Below are 27,198 nucleotides of genomic sequence, written 5' to 3'. Positions count from 1 at the left end.
ATTAATTGTGAGGGAACTACTACCACACATCTAATGAATACTCAGGGAGAAAACGGTGTAGATTCACATGCAGAGCGTGGCAGTTGTTTATTTCGCCTTCGCAGAAGGCAGGAATCGTGGTCACAGCAGGCAATGGTCATGCACGGGCAGGTGAATCAAAACTAAGACTGAAGGCTATAAGTGGTTCTCACAAACGAGCTAGGAAAAGGCTTAGTAGAGTCAAAACAAACAATACCTCAAAAGCACAAACTGAATGAACTGAACTAAATAAGGAGCTGATGAGACCAGGTGAGTAACTAACACAGGTGAAATCAATGAACAAAAATGAAAGACAGGGCTACGTTCAAGAACACAAAGAAACAGAACACAAGGTTGACTAAGAAATTAACCTTTTCTCAATCTAGGGGGTGCTGTTTCCACTTTGGAAAATATCGTCTCCAAATTAAACTGCCTAATACTCAATTCTTGCTCGTACAATATGCATATTATTATTACTATTGGATAGAAAACAATCTCTAGTTTCTAAAACCGTTTGAATTATGTCTGTGGGTGAACCAGAACTCTTTCTGCAGCGAAATCCATGACAGGAACTGCGAAGGTCTGAAAACGAGGCTCTGTTCTCAGATCAGTTTAAAGCTCTGTATGTATCCTATGGGTCGACATGAACTGCACCCGCCTTCCCCTGAATGTCAGTAACCAATGAGAAGTGGAATGGAGTGTCTACGTAGTTCTCAGAGCTTATAAAAGGCCAAGGAACGAAGTGAGCTCTCTTTTCGTCGTTCGTCATTGCGCAAAGCAAGACCTCAAGATGGCATTTTGAAACGCTCAGTTATCGGCCTTAGCTATATCCGTCTGTAATTTAATTCGATATAGGTGTTAGAAACATCATAACGAAGTTATTTTAAACCGAGTTATATCAGTTTATGCGAGTATATTGCTATTTTCGGAATTTCCTTAGTATTGCGTTTTGGGGATTTGGGCATGTTGTGGCCACATAGCTATTGTTAGCTGCTAATTCCGAAGTTGAAGACGACGTTTTACAACCAAGCAACGATTATTTTGGACAAAGGACACCATGCCCAAGATTCTGATGGAAGCTCGTCCAAAAGTAAGAGCTATTTATGATGTTATTCCGTATTTATGTGGAAAAATGTAAACGCATTTGTCCGCCATTATTGCGGCACTAGTCTGGCTGTAACGCACACTGTATGTCTAGTAACGTTAATTTTAAAAATCTAACTCAGCGGTTGCATTAATAACTAATGCATCTTTCATTTGCTGTCCAACCTGTATTTTTTAGTCAATCTAATCGATAAATAATCGTAAACTTAGGTGCCTTTCCAAGATGGCGCCGGCCAGAATGCATGACCTGTTGCCACTGATCACATTGTATAACCACGATTTGTGCTGCTAAATATGCACATTTTCGAACAAAACCTATATGCATTGTGTAATATGATGTTACAGGACTGTCATCTGACGAAGTATATCAAGGTTAGTCAAAAATTATATATCTTTTGCTGTATTGTTACGATCGCTAACCTGTGCTGCTGGTAAATTGCTTGTGTTTCTGGCTATTGTGCTAAGCTAATATAATGCTATATTGTGTTTTCGCTGTAAAACACTTAAAAAATCTGACATATTGGCTGGATTCACAAGATGTTGGGCTTTCATTTGCTGTACGCTGTGTATTTTTCAGAAATGTTTTAAGATGAGTAATTAGGTATTTGACGTTGGTCTCTGTAATTATTCTGGCAGCTTCGGCACTATTTCAGATTGCAGCTGCAATGTAGAACTGTGATTTATACCTGAAATATGCACATTTTTCTAAAAAAACATATGCTATACAATAAATATGTTATCAGACTGTCATCTTATGAAGTTGTTTCTTGGTTATTGGCTATTTATATCTTTATTTGGTCGAATTAGTGATGGCTACTGATGGAGTAAAAAACTGGTGGAGTAAAAAAAGTGGTGTCTTTTGCTAACGTGGTTAGCTAATAGATTTACATATTGTGTCTTCCCTGTAAAACATTTTAAAAATCAGAAATGATGGCTGGATTCACAAGATGTGTATCTTTCATCTGGTGTCTTGGACTTGTGATTTAATGATATTTAGATGCTAGTATTTACTTGTGACGCTATGCTAGGCTATGCTAGTCAGCTTTTTTACTGTGGGGGGTGCTCCCGGATCCGGGTTTGGGAGGAATTAGAGGTTAAATACAGAACCTTACAACATCACTTAAATTGGTACAGCACTCTCACTAACGGGTACAACAAGTACGACCTCTTACAAGGCACGCCTCAAAATTACAGTTTGGTACTGTATTCTTGTGGGGTGGTACTACATTATAATAAATTACCCCACCTCTTCAAGGAATACCTAGGATAGGATAAAGTAATCCTTCTGACCCCCCCCCCCTTAAAAGATTTAGATGCACTATTGTAAAGTGGTTGTTCCACTGGATGTCATAAGGTGAATGCACCAATTTGTAAGTCGCTCTGGATAAGAGCGTCTGCTAAATGACTTAAATGTTAAATGTACTGGTAGCACAGTAGCTAGTAAATTATTGTAGATTTACACGAAACGATTTTAGATCCCCAAAATACGCCCTGGTACTGTGTTCTGTGGGGTGGTACTGAATTACAGTAAATCACTGGCAGCACAGTAGGCAATAAGTTACTGTACATTTACAGGACAAAAAACAACAATATGGTATGGTACTGTATTCTGTGGGGTACAGCATTTTCAGTAATGGGGTGCAACAAATATAGCTTCTTACAAAGCATGCATCAAAATATGTTAATGAATCAGAGATTCTTTCACAGCCACATCTTTCCCACAATGCACCATAATTCCTAATATGCTGCTGTAAATATACAGCAAAACAGGTAATACAATACTTTACTGTAATTGCTGTAATTGTACAGCAGTGTAGGAAAATGCTATTGAGATCCCAGTAATGTACTGTAATATATAATTACAGTAGCTAACTGTGTAATTGTTGCTGTAAATATACAGCAATTTGTTGGTGATATCATAGGCTAATTCATTTGGAGTTCAACATCTGAGGAAGTAGAAACACAAAACACATTAATTAGATAATTAACTCTAAATATAATACACACTCTAAATATAATACAACCTGCTAGTAGCCATGTATTCAACCAACAGTACACCCATGAGACCTATAGAATTAAGCTCTCGCAATGTCCGGCATGCACCGCTCCATATCTCAAAGCCAAATCAAATATATTGGTTGTAAAATAGTTGCTATTGAGCTGAATATTGAGAGTTGAGAATTACAATTAAACCTACAGACAGCTGAGACCTTCCTCTCTTTGTCAGGGATATGGGGATGAAGCTTCCAAAGCTGTGGTTTTCTGCAATTTGATTTTGAAACGTTATACGATCAGAATGCATTTTTCTCTCGAGCTGATAGCGGAGAGAAGAGTGGCTCTCTCATCACAGCAGCAGGCAACAGCGAGGCCACAAGCAGTGGCAGGGCAGACACTTTCATTACAGGAATCATGAGGATATTACAATTTACTGTTTGACCAAATCATGGTTTGAGCCACCCCAAAAATTATGAAGTGATGAGTGAGGTAATAATGTAGAATGTGGTCTTTCTATGTTTGTATGCACCTTTTCCGTTTTTTACGATCCATGATCTTGGCCATTGCCAACTGATCAGCCAAAATCTCATTATAGATTAGTATACCAGAGAAATTGCACAAAAATATTTTTTAAAGGCCCATGGGCCGCTGGCCATGTCATCTCACTTCTTTTTTTATTTTTATGTAAGAAAAATGTTTTTGTTTGTCCATTTCGACCAGCCCACCCAACAAAAAAATGATTGTCCAGCCCATCTGGCATTTGCCAGAATTGCGAGATGGCCAATCCACCCCTAGAGAGCGGAGTTAATAATAGTAAAGGATATGAGGCTGGGGACAGGGGAGTTAATAATGGTACACTATGCAGCCTTTACGAGCTTACTTTGGTCTTTTGGGGTCTGATTGATGGATGAGTCAGTCGACCTTTGTAGCGCAGAGAGGGTCCTTCAGGCAAATAATTGGCCACCCGTGTGGTGGTGGTTAAACCGCTGTGTGTGTAATGTGTAATTGGTGGAGGGACCCTCTATCTCCAACACTCCATCAATTTTCACAGATCTGAAAGATGTGAATAGGTGAAAGCAATAGGGCAGAAGGTCAACTTGGTGGATCCATCATGATATTCAGTCTCTATTTCGAAAAACGTTGTGTGGTGTGTGATGTAAGTCATTACTAACTGATGGACCAAACCCTAACTTTACAAATTTGCTCGTAACTCTGCATTGGGTTAAATACACATAATCTGGAGTTACAGACCGTTTTTTTCAGTTGTGATTTGACCATATATAAACCTGTATAGTTACCTTCACACCATCCTGTATTTGACCGTGTGGCCAACGGTCTGTTTAGAGTCTTGGCCATAGAGCTACTGTATGAACAAGACTGACCAGTTTTTATTCAATGCTGTGTCATGGAAGCTTTCCCACTCATATTACTATAGAATTTTCACAAATACCTGACTCGACATTATTCCCAAACATTCTATGAATGTATGAAAAAATTTAAATTACCATATCTACGTATTTGCTCGCTTGTCAAAAAATGTTTTTAAAAATTGCCATATTCTCCTGAGGGTGTATATTTTAAGGAGATGTAATGGTCTTAAACGCTGTCAGTTCCTCTTTAATGGTAAGCATGTCAATATTTGTCAAGTGTATCACCGTTTGGCCCATGTTGACAGGGAACTTTTCGTGTCCCCAAGTGTCTGGCCATTCATGTCACTTGCAGGTAATATTCAGGTTCAAAAATGAATGGAAAAGACAAGTAAAGGGACGCTGTGTGTCTTTGTGTGTGTATTTGTCTTTGTGTGTGTGTGTGTGTGTCTGTAGGGGCACAGTGTGTGTGTGTGTGTGTGTGTGTGTGTGTGTGTGTGTGTGTGTGTGTGTGTGTGTGTGTGTGTGTGTGTGTGTGTGTGTGTGTGTGTGTGTGTGTGTGTGTGTGTGTGTGTGTGTGTGTGTGTGTGTGTGTGTGTGTGTGTGTGTGTGTGTGTGTGTGTGTGTGTGTGTGTGTGTGTGCGCGCGCGTTCGGTATGCATAACAAGATCAAGGTTTTACCAATTTCATTTCAGATTCTTAAATATATCCACATTTCTACAAAAGTCAAATTTAGAAAATGCTCCAAACGTCAAATTTTGAAGTATTTTTGACACCCTGGGTTGACTCCTCCTGCTCAGCATCGTTCCTATTTTCCAAAGTAACATTTTGAAGTTAAGGGTTAAGGGGCAAGCTTTTGGGTGGCTTTAAGACATGCAGTTCAGGTATTCATTTTGAATGGTTCAGGTAAGGGTTAAGGTTTGGGATAGGGTAAAAAAAAGACATATACATGAGTGTCTACTGCTGGGATTGAACACACGATCTTCAGATCCAGAGTCTTGTGATTACACCCATCTATCTGCTTCCTTCGTCCACAACACTGTGGAAAAACACAAGCTCTATTTTAAGCTCTACGGGATCAGTGACCCACCCCCCGCCGAACGGATGAGCTAACGTGCACTAATGTGATAAGCATGAGGTTGTAAGTAACAAGAACATTTACCAGGACATAGACATATCTGATATGGGCAGAAAACTTAGATTCTTGTTATTCTAACTGCACTGTCCAATTTACAGTGGCTATTACAGTGAAAGAATACCATGCTATTGATTGAGGACAGTATACCGTTATGAACTTGAACATTTATTAATAAACCAATTAGGCACATTTGGGCAGACTTGATACAACATTTTGAACAGAAATGCAATGGTTCATTGGATCAGTCTAAAACTTTGCACATACACTTCTGTCATCTAGTGGCCAAAATCCAAATTGCACCTAAACTGGAATAATATGGCCTGTCTCTTGCATTTCAAAGATGAAAAACGCATGTTTCTTTCTTTGTACTATATTTAACCAGATCTAATGTGTTATATTCTCCTACATTAATTTCACATTTCCACAAACGTCAAAGTGTTTCCTTTCTAATGGTATCAAGAATATGCATATCCTTGTTTTAGGTCCTGAGCTACAGGTAGTTAGATTTGGGTACGTCATTTTAGGCAAAACATTTTTTTAAAGGATCCGATCCTTTTTAACACACCTAACGCAATGGTAAATCTAAGCATAGTCGGTATAGTTATATGTCCAGGGCTGTGTCAGAAATATTTTTGCTATTTTCACTATCACAGTTATAGCCGTTGGTGTGAAAGGGTTGGATTTTGATGAATAATCAAGTTGTGTTTGTGTCAAAACTGAACCAATCAGAACATACTCCTTGGCGAAATATGTCCTTGCTTCAAGTTGTGTATTGACGGTCTTTTATGTACTGCCTTGGAATCGACTCCAATTCCAATGTTTGTCCGTTATAGTTTGGCTTACAGAAACTAAATAACAAATGTAAACCTATCTTTGCTAATTATGCTAACTTTAACCTATTTTCAGCCCACATTGCTCTAAGTAATTGCATGGCTTCAATAGCATTCACACTGCTATAGGGGACAGGTCTACTGTAAATTGCATTATGGCTGAGCATGGACATGCCAAACATTGTCAATAATCAAGATTACATTCAAAAAGTCAAAGAGAACGAATAATTAGAATCAAAGTCTCAACAAAACAGCAACTTGTTTTAAATAGGCTATGTTACACTTACAGGCACCATAATTTCTCCCCATGGGTATATAACATTAAAACAACGCAGGCTATGGAGGGTTTTACGCATAGCCACACTTTTCACAGTAGCTGGACAACGATCGAATACAAACAGAAAGGGAGAATTTCCACTTACTGCTCCCAAATAGGCCTATGTTTTATGAACATAAATCAGAACCATTTTACAGATCAGATCGCATTCACACATCTCCAGAAGTTGCATTGCAAGCGCACCACGGACGTTGTCACCATAAAACCAGGAAGTTGAATCATTCTAATAAGTTTGGTTGTACTCAAATTAAATGAAAAACAAGCAATCAGTTTTTCAAAATAACAACAATAAATATATGTATAATGTAATGATATAATACAATCGCCAATGAGCTGACATTCTATTTTTATCTAACCACGTCCAAAAGAGGACCTGCTAACGGCAAAAAAAAAGTGTGGGCCTGCCTACGATGCATAGATAAAGAGAATGCCAGCTCACTGTTTTACTCCTCTCAAACTTGATATTTTAATAAAACTTTGATGATTAAGATTTATTTCCAAGCGGTCTCAGGAGCAAAACCCTTTATCAACAGTCTTGACTACTTTGTAATTGCAGACAAAAAAAGCCTTCATACTCTTGTTCCATGCACATATGGGCAGTGTGCATCATAGCTGGATAGGCTGCGTTTCCACTGTCAAAATTCATGCCATAGCCAACTGCGTTAATGCTAAAACCAGCTTTTGGTTGGTCTTAAATATCCCTTTTAGCGCTGCCTGAAATTAGCACTTTGGATTAGGTTTTTAAGGACACACCTCAAATATTTCCACCCCGCTCATCTGAGCACAAGCGAGCTGATATAAGACAGGTAAATTGCCGAACCTGGCATTAGGGCTGGAAAATGCCAGTGCGGCAGTTTTTACATGGCGAAATTGCAAACTAATTTCCGTTTGACACTAGCGCCGCCATTAACGGCAGCCGAAAATAGAGCCCTTAATGGCAATAGCGCTCAATGTTGCCCCTACTGGCCGCTCTTAAAGGCATTGCCAGACGTACTCAGGACGAAGCCAATCTTGAGCAAACTGCCAGCGTATTATCAAGTGTGTCTTTAAATTGTTTTGCACACCCTTGCAATTACAGAGCTCACACATTCTCTGTCCTTGACTTGCACTTTCTCTCATTCTGTCCCTCTGTCTCACCTGCACTCCTGTCTCTCTTTGAAACATACTACAAACACACAAACATTATCTTACACCCACCCTCTTGCTATCTGTATTCATCTTTTACTCTCTCTCTCACACAAACACCCTTCAATTAATCCTCTTACTCTGGGTCTCTTAAAGAGCGACTGCCTTTAGAAAGAAACAAATCCCTTTGAAAACGACCTGTGCCATCGATATGAGTCAGAAACAGTTATTCTAGTGTCAAAATTGACTACAAAGTGTAAATAGGATAAATGGTCATGAAATCAACTTCCATGACCGGTTAACACCGTTTAAATAAAGGTTGGGTTTTGATTTGACGATGTCCTTTTGCCCACTAACATCGGGTGAACAGCTGCAGTGATTGCTCTCTATCCAATAGCACGGACAGTGAGACAGACCTGTCCAGCAGCTCCTACTGTTATTTATTTTTTACTTGAGAAATACTGCACCTAACACCTTAGTTAGATGTAAAATTGGGCATCTAAAACATTCTCGGCCAAAACGTCAAAATTCATTTTGGGGATTTTGAGGAAGTGAAAAGGCTTCCATGTCTACAGTGTCTTATGGGGGACAAACATCTTTAACCAAACGCGGAATCGGTCAGGAAACACACCTCCAAGACTGAATTGTCAATTGATGTGTTCAGTGGTTCTTTAAGCCTTGTTCACATTAGCAGTTTGACTAAAACTGTGACTAAAATACTTATTTTTTTTGCATATCCGATTCAAATCTGTTCTTTTTCCTGCAGTCTGAACAGACAAAAATCACATGGAACTGAATATTTCAATCCACATTTTTAAATAAAGTCTGTGTGAGCTGGTGAGGAGGAGTCAGGCGCAGGACAACAGATTTGAGTAAAAAGCGTATGTACTCAAAATACAAACAAATACAACGCAATAATGCAAGCCCACAATAACGGACCGTATTACATACAAACAAACATGGGGGAACAGAGGTTTAAATAATAAACAGGTAATTAGGGAATTGAAACCAGATGTGTAAGACAAAGACAAAACAAATGGAAAATGAAAAGTGGATCGGCGTTGGCTAGAAGGCCGGTGACGTCGACCACCGAACGCCGCCCGAACATGGAGAGGGACCGACTTCGGCGGAAGAAGGCGAGAGCCAAATCGGCATATTCTGAGGGGATGCGCACGGTGGAGACCTGGTCTTTCCACCGTAGTCGCACCGATGTAAACTCCCACACACCTCCCTGAGCACCCCTTGAGAGCCCTCTGTTGCCACGAAATAGTGGGGTCATGACAGGCCAACCAGGGTAGGCCCAGCACCACGGGAAACGCAGTAGAATCAATAAGGAAGATACTGATTCTCTCCTTGTGACCCTCTTGCGTAACCATGCTTAGTGGAGCGGTGACCTCCCTAATCAGCCCTGACCCTAATGGTCGACTATCTAGGGCGTGCACAGGGAAAGGCATATCTACAGGAACAAGGGGGATCCCTAAACTATGAGCAAATGAACGGTCAATAAAATTCCCAGCTGCGCCTGAATCTACGAGCGCCTTATGCTGGGAATGCGGGGAAAATTCAGGAAAGTTGATAACCACATACATGTGAGCAACAGGGGGCTCTGGGTGAGCCTGGTGCCGACTCACCTGGGGTGACACGATAGTGCCCTGACTGCCGCCTCAACTCCCTGAGGAACCCCCCAGGCACCAACCAGCAGTGTGCCCTCTGCGGCCACAGATGGTGCAGGGATTGGCCCCTCCTCCGGTCGCCCTAAATGCAGCACCTCCTAGCTCCATGGGCGTCGGATCGGAGGTGCTGGGGGATGGAACTGACGGGCCCCGATCCGGACGTCCGCGGGTGGCCAGCAGGTTGTTCAGCCGGATGGACAGGTCCACCAGCTGGTCCAACGTGAGGGTGGTGTCTCGGCAGGCCAACTCCCGACGGACGTCCTCGCGCAGACTGCACCGGTAATGATTGATCAGGGCCCTGTCGTTCCATCCCGCGCCAGGGTCCTGAAGTCCAAAGCAAAATCCTGTGCGCTCCTCGTCCCCTGCCTCAGGTGGAACAGACGTTCATCTGCCATTCGTCCCTCAGGCGGGTGGTCAAAAACTGCCCGAAAGCGGCGGGTGAACTGTGCGTAATGGTCCAACGCCGCGTCCCATCATACTACCTCGGGAGTGCGAGCCGAATCCCACTGGGACCGGGTGAAGGAGGGGTGGACAGTGGAGCCTGCTGTAGTGGGGCTGGTGGAGGCATTGGAGGACCTCCTTCTCTCTCCCATCTTTCCATCGTCTGCAGCACGCGATCCATGGCGGTGCCCAGACGTTGTAACATGGTCGCGTGCTGCTGGACGCACTCTTCGACCGCAAAAGGGGGGTCATCTGCTCCTGCTGACTCCATTTCAGGTGAGTAATTCTGTAATAAAGTCTGTGTGAGCTGGTGTGGAGGAGTCAGGCACAGGACAGCAGATATGAGTAAAAACTCAAAATACAAACAAATACAACGCAATAATGCGAGCCCACAATAATGGACCGTATTACATACAAACAATTTCTCACAAACAAACATGGGGGAACAGAGGTTTAAATAATGAACAAGTAATTGGGGAATTGAAACCAGGTGTGTAAGACAAAGACAAAACAAATGGAAAATGAAAAGTGGATCGCGATGGCTAGAAGGCCGGTGACGTCGACCACCGAACGCCGCCCGAACATGGAGAGGGACCGACTTCGGCGGAAGTCGTGACACATTTCAAACCACCTTTGTAAGTGGATTGAAGTCAGATAGCCTTCAAATCCGATTCCTGGCCATGTAACTTGTGTCTGTACTGTCAAATCTGATTTATTTACCCTTAAGTGGTTTTTAGACTGTTATTTGGCATATGGTGTTGCTTACTAGCTACTCTGTTGAACATGTGGTAGCTAATTAGCTTGGTAATTGTTCACAAACAAATTAGTAAACGTGCTAGAAATCTACCTAGCTAGCTAGTTGACTGCTGTGGCTAGACTCGTTTCGAAAGTTGGATCTTTTTATCATTTGAGGCTTTAAAAATGTTCTTACACTACAATTGTGAACATTCAAATCAACTGGGAAACGTCCATGGCAGGCATCGTTGTCACCTTAGCTTGCTACATAACTTCTGAGTGATAGGAAGAAGGAGCACCCCCACCAATCAGCTTACACCCCTTGCTACTATGACAACTAGCGTAGCCATGTCAGCAAATGACTGCTATCTGAACACACACGAATCCAATTTGGTCACATGAAATGCACATAAGATGTCATGTGGCTTGCTAAGCAAGTACTGCTTCCTCCTGATTCAGCTCACAACGAGGCTCAAACCCATGACCTCTGCCTCGTTAGCACACATGAACACCCTCCCTAAGCGTCCTACCAGTCAGTGCCACCGAAAACTTCACAATTCTGCGGCGCAAGTGGCGACACTTCAGGCTGAGGATTAGGTTTCACACATCCCCATGTGCTACAGACGCGCGCGCGCACGCACGTACGTACGCACACTCGCACGCACACGCACACACACACACACACACACACATTGAGATCAAATTCTCTTTTACATTGACAACCCTTCTCTATCGTACCATACCAGGGCCAGATGTGTATATACGTAGATGCCACCTTAACCTAGGGGCCTTAATACAACTTCATGTCATAGGAGCATTACACAAATGGCACTGAAAATAGCACACTAGCTTGGCCAGCCATATGCCACCCGCTCAAGTTCAAAGTAAATGGACTTAATTTCAACAGGGATGAGTAATACTGTTGTCTGGGGTTAAGTCACGCAAACATGTGACCTGCAAAGCAACGAAGAAAACCACACTTGGCATTAGGAATATTTAAATTGGACTCTCGCTTCAGAACATACCATTTGAGTGTCTTTTCCAGCCAATTGAAACGGCTAGTGTCCTTACAAGGATTCTAAGCCAGTTTGGCTCTTTGAATTCTGGATTCGCAGGGATCTGCTTTAGACAGTGTGTATGTGCGTTGGAGGGGGGAGGAAGTGTGTGTGTGTACACGTGTGTGTACACGTGTGTGTTCTAGCACGTGTGTGTTTGTTTCTGTAGGGGCACTGTGTGTGTGTGTGTGTGTGTGTGTGTGTGTGTGTGTGTGTGTGTGTGTGTGTGTGTGTGTGTGTGTGTGTGTGTGTGTGTGTGTGTGTGTGTGTGTGTGTGTGTGTGTGTGTGTGTGTGTGTGTGTGTGTGTGTTGGGCCAGACTCCAACCTGGACGAGAAACAAACTGCATGGGTCTCAGTTCCGATCCCTGCTGCGCCCCATACGGGACATTTCATCTCCCAGACAGATAAAACATAACGGCTACTGCCAAGTCTTTGCCTCTACTCTATGGGGAGTTAACATACACACTCACCATGGTGTTGTGGATGTTTGGGCAGAATGTCACCCAATTAAGCTTCAACTCGCAGTTTCACATTGAACAAACTATAAATATAGAAATATGAGTGTGTGCTTGGAAAGTGATGCCAACTTGCCAGAGACACATAACATACATTTTTTCCCCCACATTGTCGTTCAAAGAAACCCAGTTGATGGATCATCGGAAGAACTATTGACATGGTAGGAGGGACATCCCAGTTGCAAGTGGTGTCAGATTTCATGTCCTACTTTACAAAGGCAGTAGAGAACCAGGGCTACTTCTCAATGCAAGCCCACGGTGTCCACAGATCGATTTATAAGCAAAAATGTTGGTCGGAACCGGTACCAGAACCCAGAACCATGTCCCCTTTAAGGAATTTTACATCTAAAAGGTTTTAAGATCCTACATTTGTAGTTTCACTCATCTATTTGTGTATGGAATATTTAAGTTATTCTCTTGGGCTACTATACAGACATTTTCCATACGCCCATACGCGCATAAAGCTTATTTCTTTCCAATTTTGTGCGGCAATTTGTTTACATCCCTGTTAGTGAGCATTTCTCCTTTGCCAAGATAATCCTTCAAGCTGACAGGTGGCATATCAAGAAACTGATTAAACAGCATGATCATTACACATTACCTTGTGCTGAGGACAATAAAAGGCCACTCTAAAATATGCCGTTTTGTGACACAACACAATTCCATAGATGTCTCAAGTTTTGAGGGAGCATGCAATTGGCATGCTGACAGCAGAAATGTCCACCAGAGCTGTTACCAGAGAATTGAATGTTCATTTCTCTACCGTGAGCCCCCTCCAATGTCCTTTTAGAGAATTTGGTAGTACGTCCAACCAGTCTCACAACCACAGACCACGTGTAACCACGCTAGCCCAGGGCCTCCACATCCAGCTTCTTCACCTGCGAGACCAGCCACAGCTGATGAAACTGAGGAGTATTTCTGTCTTTATTAATAAAGCCCTTTTGTGGCAAAAAAACATATTCTGATTGGCTGGGCCTGGCTCCCCAGTGGGTGGGCCTGGCTCCCCAGTGGGTGGGCCTATGTCCTCCCAGGCCCACCCATGGCTGTGCCCGTGACCAGTCCTGTGAATTTCATAGATTAAACCCTAATACATTTTTTCAATTGACTGATATCCATATAGGAACTGTAACTCATTGAGTTACAAGTTAAGCATATTGCGTTTATATTTTTGTTCAGTATATTTCCATCTATATACTTAGCAATTACCAAAAAAATGCAACATCCCATTAGACTACTAAAACCTGCCACACCTTAACTTGTCTATGTCACAGAGTTTGAGTGAGCACATAAAAAAAAAACATTGATTTCAGCAGATTTCAGTAGATTTTTTATGAGAAAATGTTTGCAGCAATCGTTACCAAGCAACGATTGACCACTTCAGGATATTTTTTATGAGAAATTGTTTGCAGCAATCTTTACCAAGCAATGATTGACCACTTCAGGATAAAATCGTCTTGTCATTGACTTCACTTGCCATAAAGTGGGTTAATTGAATATCAACATGCAACGTTTAACCTATTCTAAGGTAGCATACAGTATAATCAATGTCTGAAAATATAAATCTACATGTTACAGTCTATCACAGCTAACATGCTGACCACACCACTCGCGCGCATGTTGATTTTGTCCACCCACACCAGACGTGATCAGGACACGCAGGTTGAAATATCAAAACAAACTCTGAACCAACTATATTAATTTCGGTACAGGTCAAAAAAGCATGAACCATTTATGGCAATTTAACAAGGTAGCTTGCAGTTGCTAGCTAATTTGTCCTGGTATACAAACATTGGGTTGTTAATTTACCTGAAATGCACAAGGTCCTCTACTCTGACAATTCATCCACAGATAAAAGGGTAAACCGGGTTCGCTTCCAATAATCTCTCCTCCTTCAGGCTTCTTCTTCTTCTTTGGACTTAATATGGTGGTTGGCAACCAACTTTAAGGTACATTACCACCACCAACTGAACTGGAGCGTGGACTTCAGTTCATCTTTCAATCATCCACGTGGGTATATGTTCCTAAAAACCAATGAGGAGATGGGAGAGGCGGGACTTGATGCATGCGAGCGGTGTGGATTTAATGATTGAATAACATTTACAGTTGAAGACGGAAGCTTACATACACTTAGGTTGGAGTCATTCAAACTAGTTTTTCAACCACTCCACAAATTTCTTGTTAACAAACTATTGTTTTGGCAAGTCGGTTAGGACATCTACTTTATGCACGACAAGTAATTTTTGCAACAATTGTTTACAAACAATTTCACTTATTATTCACTGTATCACAATTCCAGTGGGTCAGAAGTATACATACACTATGTTGACTGTGCCTTTAAACAGCTTGGAAAATTCCAGAAACTGAAGTCATGGCTTTAGAAGCTTCTGATAGGCTAATTGACATAATTTGAGTCAATTGGAGGTGTACCTGTGGATGTATTTCAAGGCCTACCTTCAAACTCCGTGCCTCTTTGCTTGACATCATGGGAAAATCAATGGAAATCTGCCAAGACCTCAGAAATTATTTTGTAGACCTCCAAAAGTCTGGTTCATCCTTGGGAAAAATATCCAAACACCTGAAGGTACCACGCTCATCTGTACAAACAATAGTATTCAAGTGTAAACACCATTGGACCACGCAGCCGTCATACCGCTCAGGAAGGAGACACGTTCTGTCTCCTAGAGATGAACGTACTTTGCTGCGAAAAGTGAAAATCAATCCCAGAACAACAGCAAAGGACCTTGTGAAGATGCTGGAGGAAACAGGTAAAAAGTGTCTATATCCACAGTAAAACGAGTCCTATATCGACATAACCTGAAAGGCCGCTCAGCAAGGAAGAAGCCACTTCTCCAAAACCGCCATAAAAAGCCACACTACAGTTTGCAACTGTACATTGGGACAAAGATTGTACTTTTTGGAGAAATGTCCTCTGGTCTGATGAAACAACAATATAACTGTTTGGCCATAATGACCATCGATATGTTTGGAGGAAAAGGGGGGAGGCTTGCAAGCCGAAGAACTCCATCCAAACCGTGAAGCACGGGGGTGGCAGCATCATGTTGTGGGAGTGCTTTGCTGCAGGAGGGACTTGTGCGCTTAACAAATAGATGGCATCATGAGGTAGGAAAATTATGTGGATATATTGAAGAAACATATCAAGACATCAGTCAGGAAGTTAAAGCTTGGTCGCAAATTGGTCTTCCAAATGGACAAAGTCCCCAAGCATACTTCTAAAGTTGTGGCAAAATGGCTTAAGGACAACAAAGTCAAGGTGTTGGAGTGGCCATCACAAAGCCCTGACATCAATCCCATAGAAAATTTGTGGGCATAACTGAAAAAGTGTGTGCGAGCAAGGAGGCCTACAAACCTGACTCAGTTACACCAGCTCTGTCAGGAGGAATAGGCCACAATTCACCCAACTTATTGTGGGAAGCTTGTGGAAGGCTCCTCGAAACATTTGATCCAAGTTAAACAATCTAAATGCAATGCTACCAAATACTATTTGAGTGTATGTAAACTTCTGACCCACTGGGAATGTGATGAAAGAAATAAAAGCTGAAATGAATCATTCTCTCTGCTATTATTCTGACATTTCACATTCTAAAAACAAAGAGGTGATCCTAACTGACCTAAGACAGGGACTTTTTACTCGGATTAAATGTCAGGAATTGTGAAAAACTGAGTTTAAATGTAATTGGCTAAGGTGTATGTAAACTTCCGACTTCAACTGTATGTGTACATTTATTTTGCAATGCTCGCTCATTAAAATGCTATTGCCTTACCTCCCTAATCTTACCTCATTTGCACACACTGTATATAGACTTTCCTATTGTGTTATTGACGGTACGTTTGTTTATTCCATCTGTAACTCTCTTGTTGTTTGTGTCGAACTGCTTTGCTTTATCTTGGCCAGGTCGCAGTTGTAAATGAGAACTTGTTCTCAACTGGCCTACCTGGTTAAATAAAGGTGAAATAAAACATTTTAAAAGTTACACTGAATATTTAATTAAAAGACAGTTTCAAATGTTTTCAGCAGACATTTCAAGTCCAGTATCAGCGTTTGATGTTTCCATCTCTCACTCACACACACACACGCACCTAAAAAAAAAAAAAACTTTACATAACTCGTTAGGTAAATAACAGCTGTTGATAACAGCTGTTATCAAAATGTGCATACATTTTCACCCCGCAAGTGTACTTACTGTGAGGTAGAATTAGACGCCTGATGATCCCTTATCTAACACATTGACAACAGCCCTGTCGTCCTTATGAAATATTGCTGTGGTTTGGTGGGATATGTAACAGTGATGGGCTAGGTGGGATACGTAACAGTGATGGGCTAGGTGGGATACGTAACAGTGGCAGGCTAGGTGGGATACGTAACAGTGATGGGCTAGGTGAGATACGTAACAGTGGCAGGCTAGGCTAGGAGGATAAGAACGGGGTTAGGCTGGGGTGTCATGCATCCCTAAAATCTGAAGGAGTACAAGGTAAGTGAGGATGGGTGGGGGGTGGTCCGTAGCAGGGCAAGGCACCCCGTCCGTAAATTGGAGAAATAAAAAATGTCAAAACACTTGAAACTGCCATAAATCAATATGCATATTTCTATGTAAAACAAAATGTCTATTTTTCTGCATATCTATGCATACCTCTTGAGCTGTCTGTATCCGCCTGATTGGTGGGTCTTTTTTTTGAAAGAAATGAAATATGCTTCTCTGCATCTCCGCCAAAATCTAAGTAAAAGATTGAAAGGACTGTAAGTCGTATTCAGTGCATTTAGTTATTGCTTTCTTTTCTAATGTCTACCAACCTTGTCAGCAGGCATGCCAGCTAAGATGGTTAGACAAGCTAGCTTCTCTAACTTGAATGGTAGCCTAAAATGGCTTCTTGGTAGCTAGTTGTGAGGTTGGGAGACTGGTAACCTATCTGGGCTAGTTAAAGCCAACTTAATAAAATTGGCAAGTGGCTAGTAGTATTACAAAGAAAAATTCTAATATATATATATATATACAGTGGGGCAAAAAAGTATTTAGTCAGCCACCAATTGTGCAAGTTCTCCCACTTAAAAAGATCAGAGAGGCCTGTAATTTTCATCATAGGTACACTTCAACTATGAGAAAAAAAATCCAGAAAATCACATTGTAGGATTTTTAATGAATTTATTTGCAAATTATGGTGGAAAATAAGTATTTGGTCAATAACAAAAGTTTATCTCAATACTTTGTTATATACCCTTTGTTGGCAATGACAGAGGTCAAACGTTTTCTGTAAGTCTTCACAAGGTTTTCACACACTGTTGCTGGTATTTTGGCCCATTCCTCCATGCAGATCTCTTCTAGAGCAGTGATGTTTTGGGGCTGTTGCTGGGCAACACGGACTTTCAACTCCCCCCAAAGATTTTCTATGGGGTTGAGATCTGGAGACTGGCTAGGCCACTCCAGGACCTTGAAATGCTTCTTACGAAGCCACTCCTTCGTTGCCCGGGCGGTGTGTTTGGGATCATTGTCATGCTGAAAGACCCAGCCACGTTTCATCTTCAATGCCCTTGCTGATGGAAGGAGGTTTTCACTCAAAATCTCACGATACATGGCCCCATTCATTCTTTCCTTTACACGGATCAGTCGTCCTGGTCCCTTTGCAGAAAAACAGCCCCAAAGCATGATGTTTCCACCCCCATGCTTCACAGTAGGTATGGTGTTCTTTGGATGCAACTCAGCATTCTTTGTCCTCCAAACACGACGAGTTGAGTTTTTACCAAAAAGTTCTATTTTGCTTTCATCTGACCATATGACATTCTCCCAATCTTCTTCTGGATCATCCAAATGCTCTCTAGCAAACTTCAGACAGGCCTGGACATGTACTGGCTTAAGCAGGGGGACACGTCTGGCACTGCAGGATTTGAGTCCCTGGCGGCGTAGTGTGTTACTGATGGTAGGCTTTGTTACTTTGGTCCCAGCTCGCTGCAGGTCATTCACTAGGTCCCCCCGTGTGGTTCTGGGATTTTTGCTCACCGTTCTTGTGATCATTTTGACCCCACGGGGTGAGATCTTGTGTGGAGGCCCAGATCGAGGGAGATTATCAGTGGTCTTGTATGTCTTCCATTTCCTAATAATTGCTCCCACAGTTGATTTCTTCAAACCAAGCTGCTTACCTATTGCAGATTCAGTCTTCCCAGCCTGGTGCAGGTCTACAATTTTATTTCTGGTGTCCTTTGACAGCTCTTTGGTCTTGGCCATAGTGGAGTTTGGAGTGTGACTGTTTGAGGTTGTGGACAGGTGTCTTTTATACTGATAACAAGTTCAAACAGGTGCCATTAATACAGGTAACGAGTGGAGGACAGAGGAGCCTCTTAAAGAAGAAGTTACAGGTCTGTGAGAGCCAGAAATCTTGCTTGTTTGTAGGTGATCAAATACTTATTTTCCACCATAATTTGCAAATAAATTCATTAAAAATCCTACAATGTGATTTTCTGGATTTTTTTCCCTCATTTTGTCTGTCATAGTTGAAGTGTACCTATGATGAAAATTACAGGCCTCTCTGATCTTTTTAAGTGGGAGAACTTGCACAATTGGTGGCTGACTAAATACTTTTTTACCCCACTGTATTTATATTTCGAAAACAGAACAAATCCATGATGCCTCTTACCTACGGGCATAACGCCTCTGAAATAAAGTAGGGTGAAGTTGCCCTTAGTCGCTGATTCAAAAGTCAGGATTGCCTTCTACCCCTTGATGGTTAGCTGTAGGATTTGTAGGAGGGTAAGCTGATCCTAGATCTGTGCTTGAGGGCTTCGCTTTCGCTAATGGCTTTTGCTGGAATAGCATCTCAGCACTGGTACCCAGTAGGGGGCTGAGGGGTTGATCGAATGGGAAGGAAAGAGAAAGGGTACACAAACCTAGTCAGTTGCACAAATGAATGCGTTCACCACTCTGGATCAGAGAAGTGCAGGGGGCTGCCTTAATCGCATTCCACACCATCGGTGCCTGGGGAGCAGGGCAGAACGGCAGATTTGTCCACCATGCCAGTTTGCTAACATCTATGTGTTGGCCCACCTCTTAGGCATTAAAAAATATATATATATATTTAACCATTATTTAACTAGGCATTGCTGTGTGTGTGTGCGTGTGTGTGTGTCGTTGCTCCCTGTGATGGGCTAATGGTCTTTGAAGGGCACGGCACGCCAAGTGGTGTTGGTTAAGGTTGTAGATGTTAGTGATGAGTGTCTGTCTGGGTCCTCTCTGAGATGTGTGTCTGATAGGCTTTGGCAGACATACAAAAGTATTTAGTCAGCCACCAATTGTGCAAGTTCTCCCACTTAAAAAGATGAGAGAGGCCTGTAATTGTCATCATAGGTACACTTCAACTATGACAGACAAAATGAGAAAAAAAATTCCAGAAGATCACATTGTAGGATTTTTACGGAATTTATTTGCAAATTATGGTGGAAGTATTTTGTCAATTATTTGGTATTTGGTCAATAACAAAAGTTTATCTCAATACTTTGTTATATACCCTTCATCTTTTTAAGTGGGAGAACTTGCACAATTGGTGGCTGACTAAATACTTTTTTGCCCCACTGTATAGACAGCCATTACCACAAACGTCATAACCTGACTGACATTCTCCAACCTGTGGCCGTATCTCAGTTTAAGTGAGAAGATGCATTTTCCAAAGGAAGGGAAGGAAGTGACCCAATCAGAAAGATTTGATTATAGGGTAATACAGTTGTACTAAGCTCACACGCACGCACAAACAAACACACACACACACACACTAACCCACTTAATAAAAACGGTTGCACCACTTAGCAACAGGGAACCCACACTCAGTCATTAAAACACTGTTTCAAATGTTTTTGGCAGGCATCAGCTTTCCATGTTGAAAACTACCTCACTTCTGCCACTAGCCGTGATTGTCACGCACCATTTATCCATCTCTCTCTCTCTCTCTCACACACAGACACATTAAACTGCTAGTTTGTTACTTTTTTTGTTTGTTTGTTTGTTCCTTCCTTCCTTCCTTTCCTCCTGTTAATACAGGACTAGGCAAAAGGCAAGAAGGTGTAAGCAGGAATTGTACTGCATAATATAGGTTACACCAGTGATGCCGGAACCATGATTACAAGAAGGAGGGAAAAAAGGGGTGCAACTTAACATTAGGAATGTGTTCCTAATGTTTTGTACACTCAGTGTACACTGGAGTTGCTTACCAAGACTACATTGAATGTTCCTAAGTGGCCTAGTTACAGTTTTGACTTAAATCAGCTTGAAAATCTATGGCAAGACTTGACAATGGCTGTCTAGCAATGATCAACAACCAACTTGAGAGAGCTTAAAGAATAAAAAAAAATATATATATGTACAAATAGTATACAAACCAGGTGTGCAAAGCTCTTAGAGACTTACCCAGAAAGACAGTCATAGGTGATTATAAAATGTATTGACTCAAGGTTTAAATACTTATATAATTAAGATTTTCTTTACATTCTTGTACAAATATTATAATTTTTCTTCCACTTTGACTTCACAGAGAATCTTGTGTAGAAATATATAAAAAAGACAAATCAATTTTATTCACACCTTATAACACAACAAAGCTTGTGAATACTTTCTGAAGGCACTGTATATACACATTCTATCAAATGCAATGCTTTGCATTCCAAATGGTACCCTATACCCTACATAGTGCACTACTTTTGACCAGACTATATGAGCCGTCCTTGTCCTTGCACTATGTAGGGAATAGGGTGCCATTTGGGCCATTCCCAATATGATTAGAAGCAGACACTTCCTGCCTCCAGTGGCTCATGTGATTACAGCGTCGCAGCCAAAGATGAGTCCTAGGGTTATGCCGTCGCGACAACTGTAGATAATTGTGTTTTCTGCTTGCCGGATGGGAATCGTGACAAGCAATTGAAAAAAAACATTTGTGTTTGGGGAAGATACCTTCTTCGGAGGATGAGCAACGTGCTGTGTCTTCCCTACTTTTGTTCTCGTTCCAGGACGACGTCAAAGCCTAATACTGTTGTTGTTTTTTTAGGGGAGGGAGGGATCTCAAAAGTCTGAAGTAACTTCTTAATGTCTTCTCCTTCAGTTGCTTCACTGGTTTGAAAACACGGGACAGGGGAAATCTAGGTGATAGATGATTTGTTTCCAGGGCCCTTTGTGAATAATTTGAAAATCTATTGTTCCTTCCTTCCTTCCTTCCTTCCTTCCTTCCTTCCTTCCTTCCTTCCTTCCTACACCTAACCTCAACCACACCTTATTGTTTGGCTTGATTGACCTCGCCCAGAGGCACCACTCAAGGAACACGAGACCCCTACACATCTATACCAATCTAACGTGGCACTGCTCTCTTAGTGGTTACCAATACCCACAACTACCCACAACTATTCCCAGTCTCATTCTCTACCATGCTGTGGCCAGAGCAGTGCCTATAGATGTCCCCCCTCCCCCATCTCTCCAAGCCACGTTATTCAGCCTGTCAGATTGATAAAAGGTTTGTGTGCCGTTGTCTTGCCCCTGGTTTTGTGAACCCTTGGTCATCTGTCCTCTATAATAAGTCATGCCTTCTCTTGGGGCAAGAGAAAGAGAGATAGAGAGAGAGGCGCTAGGAGTAGTTTTTCCCTGCCTCTCTCATTCTCTCTCCAGCCACCCCATCTCTCTCTCTCTCTCTCTCTCTCTCAGCCAGGCAGACAGTCGGAGAGACAGTCATACTTGCAATCCGACTGTCACTCATTCACTCTATCAGCTTCTCCTCATCCTCTCCTCTCTTCCACACACTGTCCCTGTCTAACTCCCCTTCAATCTCTATCTCCACTCTCTCTCTTTTTCTCTCTGTCCCTCTCCCCTACCTTACTCTTTCTGTCTCTGTCTACCCTCTACTCATCCGTCTTGATTTCTCCACTCGTGGTCACCCTACTGTCTAATATTGACAGAAATGGCTTAGGGCAGTACACAAACAGCATGATTATGTAATGTATGTTGTTCGCTCTCTCTCTCTCTCTCTCTCTCTCTCTCTCTCTCTCTCTCTCTCTCTCTCTCTCTCTCTCTCTCTCTCTCTCTCTCTCTCTCTCTCTCTCTCTCTCTCTCTCTCTCTCTCTCTCTCTCTCTCTCTCTCTCTCTCTCTCTCTCTCTCTCTCTCTCTCTCTCTCTCTCTCTCTCTCTCTCTCTCTGAGATACTGTATTTGTACTGGCAGACAGTGTAGAGTTGACAGTCCAGTGTGAGTGATGGGGCAGTGTTTGCCCTATCGTCCTCTCTGTGTGCCCATCATAGGTGTCTTCCCTGTCACACAACCACACACACACACCTGTCTCATTTTCTTTCACATTTCATATACAGTAATCCATCAGTCACACACAGTATTTTCCTCTACATTTCCTCCCTCTCCCTGGCCACAGCTTTCTCATCCCGATGACATCTTTAATCCATCTCATTTTCTTTCACATTTCATTTACATTAAACCATCACTTACATTAAACATTCACTTACATTAAACTATCACTCATAACAGAAGGTTTTTTCTCTCTCTCTTTGTTGATTTCTCTCTCATGCACATGATATGAAGTGTGTGTGTGTGGCGTGTACGTGTGTGTTCTCAGGTCACGTTGACCTGGATTATGTTCCCTCTCTCAATTTAATGAGGTGTCTAAATCACTGAAGGTTTTTTGTCTCATTTGGTCACACACGCACACACACACATACACATATACACACACACACACACACACACACACACACACACACACACACACACACACACACACACACACACACACACACACACACACACACACACACACACACACACACACACACACACACACACACACACACACACACACACACACACACACACACACACAGGAAGTATAAGGGGACAAGAGCCCAGGAGGTACAGAGTGGCAGGCTCGAGGTCAGGGCAGGCAGAATGGTCAGGCAGGTGGGTACGGAGTCCAGAAAACAGGCAAGGGTCAAAAACTGGGAGGACTAGCAAAAGAGAATAGAAGCAGGAGTACGGGAAAGACGCTGGTTGACTTGAAAAACATACAAGACGAACTGGCAAAGAGAGACAGGAAACACAGGGAAATATACACCAGGGATAATAAGCAACACCTGGAGGGGGCGGAGACAATCACAAGACAGGTGAAACAGATCAGGGTGTGACAGTACCCCCCCCCCCCTAGGGGCCAGCAGAAACATTGATGCTAGGGTACGGCGGGAACCGGGATGACAGGTCAGCCTGGAGGAATGAGCCCATTCCCGGACCCGGGACCGCATTGAGTTAGGGACAAACAGCTGGTTAGCTGGGCCCCTTTCAGGTCCAGGCTGGGAACATTGTGCCTTGCGAACCAGGGTCTCAATACCCCAACCCACTGAGGCTGCAAGGCATGAGGTAGGGAGAATGGTTTCAGAGACTGAGGATTTGGAAGAGGAACTGTATAGGCGGGAGAGGGCGTCAGGCTTCACATTCTTGGACCATGGGCTGTAGGAAATGGTGAAGTTAAATCTTGTAAACAGGAGAGCCCACCGGGCCTGCCTGGAGTTAAGGCGCTTTGCTGTACGGAGATATTCCACATTTATATCGTCGGTCCAGACCAGGAATGGCTGTTCAGCTCCCTCCAGCCAGTGTCTCCACTCTTCCAATGCCATCTTGACCACCAGGAGTTCTCGGTTGCCTACATCGTAGTTCCTCTCTGCAGGATTGAGACGATGGGACAGGAAGGCACAGGGATGAAGCTTTTGGTCCTGGGCAGATTGCTGGGACAGGATGGGCCCCACTCCAACATCAGAAGCATCAACCTCAACCACAAATTGACGGGACGGATCCGGATGGATGAGGTTGGGTGCTGTGAACCGATGCTTCAGGTCCACAAAGGCTTTGTTGACAGCTGGAGACCATGTAAACAGTACTACGGGGGAGGTGAGTGAAGACAGGGGGGCCGCCAGGGTGCTGTAACCCCGAATGAAACGGTGGTAGAAGTTAGCAAAACCCAGAAAACGTTGCAACTGCACCCTGGACGTAGATTGAGGCTAATCCACCACTGCTTTCACCGTTCCAGGATCCATCTGGACATTTCCCTCAACGATGACATATCCCAGAAAAGAGATTGTAGAGCGGTGGAACTCACACTTCTCGGCTTTCACGAACAATTGGTTCTCCAGGAGGCGCTGAAGGACATGACTGACATGAAGAACATGTTCTTGGGCAAGCCGGGAGAAAAAAAGGATGCCGTAAAGAAAGAAGAACACGAAACGGTTGATCATTTCCCGGAGCACATCGTTTACCAGAGCCGGGAAGACAGTTGGTGAGTCCAAACGGCATGACCTGGTACTCATAATGTCTGCTGGCTGTGTTGAATGCTGTTTTACACTCATCTCCTTTGCATATCCGAACCAGGTGGTAGGCATTCCGAAGGTCCAGCTTGTAAAAAAAAACCCTGGAGAGGTTCAAAAGCCTAGGAGAGGAGTGGTAGGGGGTAACGATTTTTAACCGTAATGTCATTTAGACCCCAGTAGTCAATGCACGGACGCAGGGTCTTGTCATTCTTCTCCATAAAGAAAAACCCTGCGCCAGCAGGAGATGCAGACAGACGGACGGCCCCAGTAGCCAGAGACTCCTCTATGTACTCCTCCATGGCCTTGGTCTCCGGGCCGGATAGAAAATATAGCCTACCATGAGGTGGTGTGGTGCCGGGGAGGAGATCAATGGCAGAGTCATAAGGACGATGCGGGGGAAGAGAAATAGCCCGTGCCTTGCTGAAGACCTCCAGGAGGTTGTGGTACTCTGTGGGGATGGCAGAGAAATCCGAGTCTTGACTTAAGCCCTGAGGGGGCCGTCTCGGGGAAGGCTGCTTTGAGGCAATGGGAATGGCAGAACGGACTCCAACCCAGGATTGAACTTGTGGTCCAGTCAATAACGGGGTTGTATTTTTTGAGCCCAAAAAATCCCAAAACAACAGGAACATGGGGACACTCAATGAGGAGAAGCTATATAGCCTCACTGTGATTTCCTGAAATTAACAGGAACAGTGCTATGGGTAACTCTACCAATAGAGCGGCCATCCACTGCTCTAGCGTGGATGGCCATGGGAACAGAGAGGAGTTGAGTGGGGATACCTAATTCAGAAACTAGGGTAGCGTCCATAAAACTCTCATCTGCCCCAGAGTCAATGAGCACTCAGAGAGATTTAGACTGGTCTCCCCACAGCAGTATCACAAAAAAAGAAGTGCGGTTGATGGGATTTAGAGGATTCCTAGTCTGGCTCACCAGAGTACTTGTACCTATTACAGAAAAAGGTCTCTTAACTGGGAAGGTGGCTATATAATGTCCCGCAGCCCCACAGTACAGACAACTGTTGGAACTTAGCCTATGTCAACGTCCCCTAGGTGATAACCTAGCTCTGCCCAGTTGCATAGGTTCCGGAGAATCTGACTCACCCGTCACCGATGATTTTCAAGGGAGCTTGGGTGGATTCGGATCCTCTCGGAAAAACTGCCTTCGGGGGCTTCCGGATTCCTTCAAAGGTGAGCGAGCTACTGCGGATGAACGAGTGTGACCTCGGCCAGACCTCCTCTCACTCCTGCGTTCCCTTAGACATCCATCAATTCTAATGGTGAGGGCGATGATGGAATCGAGGTCGACCGGTAATTCCCGAGCAGCTAGCTCATCTTTTACCACTTCAGATAATCCGTGAAGAAAGGTATCGAAAAGAGACTCCAGATTCCAGGCACTCTCGGCGGCCAACATGCGAAAGTCAACTGCGTAGTCTGCCACACTACGGGAGTCTTGACGTAATTCAAGATGTTTTAGGGCTGAATCTCTCCCGGATACCGGAGAATCGAACACCTTCCTCACCTCTGCCATGATATCCTACAGATGACAACAAATGTCAGATTGTTGCTCCCAAACTGCTGTAGCGCAGGAGAGCGCCCTTCCCGACATTAGCGTAATAATATACGCTATCTTTGATCGGTCCGAAGGAAACAAAGATGGCTGTAGCTCAAAAATAAGAGAGAACTGAGAAAGAAACCCCCAGCAGGTACCAGGATCCCCAGAATATCGTTCTGGAGGAGGTAAGCGAGGTTCTTGGGGAGCCGGGGTAGATTGTACAAACTCACCACTAATAGGGAAAACATTACTGGGTGGTTGGGGGTTTTCAGAGGTGGTAGGCTGCCTATGAGCTAACTACCTGATTTGCTACATAATAGCCTTAAACCCTTGGTCGTGGTGTTCCGTCAGGAAACGAAGCCCTTCCAAACGGTCCTGTAGTAACTCTTCATGCCTCCCAATGGTAGCTCCCTGCATGGAGACAGTGTGACGGAGCTAATCCAAGTCTGCTGGGTCTGTCATGGCCAGTTTGTACTATAAGGGCACAAGGCGAGACCCAGATGCACATACGGGAGGCAGATGGTTGGAGTCTTGATATTTATTCAACAATCCAAAAGAGGTAGGCAAGAGAATGGTCGTGGACAGGCAAAAGGTCAAAACCAGTTCAGAGTCCAGGAGGTACAGAGCCACAGAGTGGCTCTCTTGATCCTAGGACCTAGGATCAAGAGAGACACTCAAGTGTTTTAGTACTATATCTCTTGACACAATGATGAAAATAATCATGGCCTCTAAACCTTCAAGCTGCATACTGGACCCTATTCCAACTAAACTACTGAAAGAGCTGCTTCCTGTGCTTGGCCCTCCTATGTTGAACCTAATAAACGGTTCTCTATCCACCGGATGTGTACCAAACTCACTAAAAGTGGCAGTAATAAAGCCTCTCTTGAAAAGGGCAAACCTTGACCCAGAAAATATAAAATACTATCGGCCTATATCGAATCTTCCATTCCTCTCAAAAAAAATTGAAAAAGCT

Source organism: Salvelinus alpinus, chromosome 6, assembly GCF_045679555.1.
Source record: "Salvelinus alpinus chromosome 6, SLU_Salpinus.1, whole genome shotgun sequence".
NCBI lineage: Eukaryota > Metazoa > Chordata > Actinopteri > Salmoniformes > Salmonidae > Salvelinus > Salvelinus alpinus.
Note: the sequence above shows the minus strand (reverse complement) of the source record.